Source organism: Ochotona curzoniae, unplaced genomic scaffold (assembly GCF_017591425.1).
Source record: "Ochotona curzoniae isolate NIBS_2020 unplaced genomic scaffold, NIBS_Ocur_1.0 contig_3255, whole genome shotgun sequence".
Lineage (NCBI taxonomy): Eukaryota > Metazoa > Chordata > Mammalia > Lagomorpha > Ochotonidae > Ochotona > Ochotona curzoniae.
The window spans coordinates 1,068,975-1,074,285 of NW_024465777.1; the positions used below are offsets into that span (position 1 = coordinate 1,068,975).

General features: G+C 54.2%; 1 non-coding gene across 1 annotated transcript; it reads right to left on the reverse strand.

The window, feature by feature from the left end:
- Nucleotides 1-2,177: 2,177 nt before the first annotated feature.
- On the reverse strand, nucleotides 2,178-2,284 carry LOC121156165. The gene has a single exon (XR_005883807.1). It is a non-coding gene; the product is annotated as a U6 spliceosomal RNA (small nuclear RNA).
- Nucleotides 2,285-5,311: the final 3,027 nt, after the last annotated feature.

Here is a 5,311-nt window from a genome sequence, read left to right on the forward strand (position 1 = left end):
CCTCTGCAGTGGCCATGGAGGCAATTCCTGCACTTCCTGACCTCAAAAGCCTCAGCCAGTCAGGGAGTCAGACAGCCAGCCAGCCAGCTAGCCAGCCAGCCAGCCAGCCAGCGACAGCACAGAGATGAGGACTGGTGGAGGTGGAGGCAGGCCCAGTTGGAAGGGTCACCAGGAAGTGTCAGGAACCTGCAGCTGAGGCCTTGCAAGGTGGAAGAGTTCATCAGCAGGGTAAGTGAGGGGAAAGCACTTGGGGCTGGATGTGCCACAGGGGCCCAGTGTGGAGGCTTGACCATGTGGAGTGTTAAGGTACCAAGGCTAGTTAAGGCAGAAGATACATGTGTGCCCACATGCCCACATGAACACATGTACACACACAGTGCCACACTTCCCCTGGGACCACAGCGCTTGTTTGAAACGACCCCGCAAGAATTCAGCTCATTAGGTTCTACTGGTGAGCAGGGAGCAGCTAGCTGGTGGTGGTGGAGGAGGAAGAGCTTGGTGAGATTTCCTGGGAGAAGAGGCGAGTTCCTGCCCCTAGGCCAGGGCCCGTGCCCTGTGTGCACTGATCCGGGGGCAGATTACAAGGGAGGCTGGAGCCAAAGCAGCTTTGAAAGGGAGCTGGAGGAGCTCAACCCTGCTTCGGGAAGTCACCTGGAAAAGCTCTGCCCCCTGCTTGGAAAGAGGCAGGGGGCTCCCTGTGGGCAGGCGAGAATGCCAGGCGTGTATGCCAGGTGTGTGTGTGTTTGGGGGTACATTTGTGAGTGATGCCATCTGTGGTGTGTGTGTGTAAAGTGCCCTGGTACTGTGTGTACGCCCACTCCCTGCCTCCCGCAGCCTTCTTTCCCAATCCTTAGCATCCTTCTGTGAAGTGTTCACCTTTCCTCATTCCAGGGAGGTGGACAGCAGGCCAGGGGCTGTCCCTAGGCTCAGGGCAGCAGCAGGAGATGGAAGCACAGCCCAGGGCATCGTGGGTGAGGCAGACACCGCCAAGACAAGTCAAGTGCTAGGGAAAGAGGCTAAACTGCCTGGGAGGAAGGGGCCAGCAGGGCTGGGGCAGCAAGCAGGGAGGGCATCTGGCCCTTGGGACATTCAGTTCCTCCTGAGATAGGCTCTGGCCTAAGATAGGCTCCTGTAGCTAATGGAAGAGGAATCCTGGGAGAGACCCATATTTGCCAAAGCCATGGCGAAAGGATGAAGTTGGCACTGGTGCTAACTGTGGGCAGCCCCTGGGGCTGCCAGGTGGGCATGGAGGCCTGAGAGGGACCTTCTATGAAGGAAGGTATAAACACTGTGGCTGGTACAGGCTCCCGGTACTTCCAGCTCATCCCTCAACAGGGTTCCTGGGGTTCATCTCTGTCCAGTTTCACCCGACAAATATGGACTTCTGAGAAGCAGATGTGGGAGACCATCCCATGGGTACCAGGATCTATGTGTATCCAGTCCCTCTGGGACAGCCCTAGTCTGGGTAGGGATGCTGGAGCTGGTCCCAGGTGCACAGCCCAGCTCTACAGTGGCTCCCACGCTGGGCTCCCCCAGGAGTCCTTGAACCACATCGGGCTGCTCTGGGAAGGCCTCTGGGGCATGGCGAGCAGGGCGGGAGGCTGCTTCTCCTTTGATTGTACTCCCTTAGAGGGATGCCCTCCTCCGCACCTGAGGCTGCAGAGAGACCCGGTGGGCGCTTCCAGCTGCTGGGCAGCGGGGGTGGCGGCCCTGGGAGCAGGAAGTGTCTTTCTCGCATGCACAGCCTTGCAGCTGGGTCTCCCTGACCGAGTCACCTAGGGGCCCCAGGGCTTGGCTCCCTCTGTCACACGAGCTTCTTGTCCTGTCTGGGTGAGCCCCAAAGCACATGACCAGTCTTGGACTCATACTCGCTTCCCAGACTCTGCATCTGCCTGGGTTCCTCTGCAGTCAGCTCCCCTGTGGCTCTGGCCTTCTCTTCCTGCCCGGGCTACAAGACAACTGCCTCCTCCTGCTCCACACTCCTGAATTCCCCTCCAGGTGCTATATGGATACACGAGTCTCAGATATTTGTTTCAGATTTTTTTGTTGTTGTCGTTTTGGGAATGGTTTACTTCACTGAGCATAATGGTCTCCAGTTGGCACCGTTTTGCTGCAAATGGTGGAATTTCGTTCTTTTTTAATGGCTGAGCAGCATTCCATGGAGTAGATGTACTTTTAAAAATGTGGAATGCTTCACTAATTTGTGTGTCATCCTTGCAAGGGGCCTTGCTAATCTTCTCTGTATCATTTCGACATTCTCTCTGATATAAGGCAACTTGAAAACTACAAAACAAATTGATGTGTATAGGTAAACATGTATACATGTATATTCTCATTGATGAGCTGTAGAACGCAGACCAGCATACCAGGAAGTGAAGCTACATTGCAGTAGGCATCACTACTCCCAAATGAAATGAGGACTCCCAATGAAACTTCTGAATGTACCTTGATAATATGATACTAGATTTTCTATCATTGCCTACACCTGTAATGCATGATTCACTTAAATAACAAAATGATGAACTCCTGGCTGTTGCTAAAATAATAGAGGGGAACGTGGTGGGGGTCGGAGGAAGAGAATGGGAATGGGGAGTCTGTATATCTGTAAAGCCGTATCACAGAAAATAATAATACAAAAATACACAAAGTATTTTTCTAAGGCAGCATTGCAGAAAGAGAAGGAGAGAGATAGAAAGAGAGGTCTTCCATCACTGGCTCACTCCCTAAATGGCAGAACAGCTGGGGCTGGGCCAGGCTGATGCCAGGAGCTCGGAACTCTGTGCAGGTGTCTACGTGGGTGCAGGAGCCCAGGCACTCAGGCACTTTCTGCTGCTTTCTCCGATGCATTAGGAGGAAGCTGGATGGAAAATGGAGCAGCCAGGTCTTGAACCAGCGCATATGGGATTCTGACATTGCAGGTAATGGTTCTACTGTCTTAGCCAACCCCAAGCCTCAACAATTTCATCTTTCCTTCAGTTCAGGGGACAGAAAAGCTCAGCTTTTAGGCAGGGCAGAGGGTTTGCCCAGCAAAGTGGTCACCAGTGGGCAGGTTCACATCAATAGCCAGAGAGAGGCTGGACTCCTGGCCACAGGTGAGGTTAGCTGTCAAGGCTGAGAAGGCCTCCTGGCAGGTCCTGGCAGGACAGACAAGCTGCAATGCCAAGGCGTGGCTGAAAGGAAGGCAGGCAGTTCTGGGCAGGGCAAGGTGGCCCTTGGGACTTGCTTAGGCCTGTCTGTCTTCAGCAGGAACCCCCAACATGACCAGATGCGGGCAGGGGACCTGAGCGAGGAAGACACATTGTCCATCAACAGGGTGAGCAAGACCACCGAGGACGTGGGTCAGGGCAGGCACAAGAGCCTTCCTCGAGGCTCACCCACTAATTTTACCTCCTCCCTCAAGGTTAAATCTACGGGCCTATGTGAAGGCTGAACACAGTGGGGTACCACAAGGGGAGCTGCCTGCCACAGGCAGCCAGAACTTAGAGCTTACTGATGGGGCAGTAGGGCAGAGGGAAGAGAGGCCTCGGCTGCTGTCCCTGGGGCAGAGAATAGAAGCAAGGCAGATGATCAGGTAGGGCTTGGGGCTTGGGGCAGGGATGGAGTGGGTGTGGGGAGATGGCCACAGGGGTGTGTAGGGGTGTCCTCTGCATCCGCCTTCAGCCTGTGCTCCCTGCCCTCTCTCGTGCTCAATCTCGGGCACCACCAGGGTTAATGTTTCCCCATTTAAATGGGTGGTTCTCCCTGCCCTGGGGTGCAGGGGCAAGCCTTCCCAACCGGCTGGCTCCAGGTTTTTCAGCTCCCCCTCCTTGTACCCACTCCAGCCCTTGCCAGCTGCTATCTCCCTGCCCCATGGCTGTTCAGTGTTGATCTGTTCATGTTCCAACCTTCCCGTACCCTACTGGACCATATGCTCCTTGGGATGGGGACTCTGGCCTGTTATGTCCTGCATTGGGTCCTCAGCACTTCGAAGGCGCCTGGAGCGTACTGGGTACAATACAATGCCAGGAGGAGGGGTCCTCCTCTTCCTGGAGTTCTTTCCCACCAGCCCACACCCTCCTTTGTTCCCTGTCCATCTCTTTTCTGGCTAAAGTGAGATGCATCTGGAGAAAGGCATTCATCAAAGACTCATGCACCTGCAGCACTAGCGGGTCCAGAGAGTTGGAGAACTGTGTCCCATCCACAGCTTCTCAGAGGGGCAGCTGATACCTGCCACCCAACCCACCGAGTCCACAGTGGTGGAAGGACATACCAGCCACGGGGCTGGCTGAACCATCCATTGGAAAAAACACAGTTTTATTCTTCATTATGTCATATGTAATTGGACCCCAAATTATCACTCAGGAGCTCCATCAAATAAAAGTGCCCGTTAATTTCCATTATAGTCACTGGGAAGGAGGGCCCAAGTTACTATTAAGGGATTAAGACGTTCCAGCCTGGTGCTGCAAATCCACAAAATGAGTGCCTAATTATACAGCGAGGTGTTCTGTAAACCCACTCATCGCAATCATAAAATGAACAATCCCTGGACCGAGCAGGACTCCTGGCAGTGCCAGTTGCTCCATGGCTATGCCAATGGAGGCTGCTAACACTTCTACCTACGTGTGCAGAAACTGGGGGTGGATGAGACAGGGCCCGGGGACTCCTCCGAGGGATACTCAGGGGAAGGCAGTCATTGACCTGCACCTCTTTGGTGGTCAGTGGTAGCCATGACATGTCAGAACTAGAGAAAAAGTCCAGGGTCAGCACGAGAGGCCAGATGAAGAACTCAGAGTGGCTTTGTGCAAATCGCATCACCTCCCAGAAACTCAGCCTCCTCCTGGGATCCAGAACCTCTGCCTCCCGGCACCCTTGAGAAGCTGCTTGTGCACTGAAAGGTTCACAGGACACACAGTGGCCAGGTCTGTCTGTGACTGAATTAATGTAGCCTGTGTGAGAAGTGACACTCACTCCTGTGTGGTTTTTGTAGGAGACTACCACAAAACCTTCTTGGTGATATACTAGGAGGCCTGGAAACAAAGATCTCCACACCTAGCAGCGGGACCCCAAAAGCCTTGAGACCTAAGCCACTGTGTCCCCCTTCTAAGCCAGCCTGGGAAGGGGGCAGCCACAGCAGGTGCAGGTGAAGGTGTTCTGATGGGGAACAGCTGCCCGGTGACCTTGACCTAGGCTGGGCCACCCTTGTTGACTGACCCAGTCCCATACCCTCATGCAGTGGGATGAGAGGACTCAAATTTGGACATGTTGCCCCAGTGGCTGGGGACTTTTCTCCCGAGGCTGAATTTGAAGCCATTGCCAACCTCTCCACTGGGCT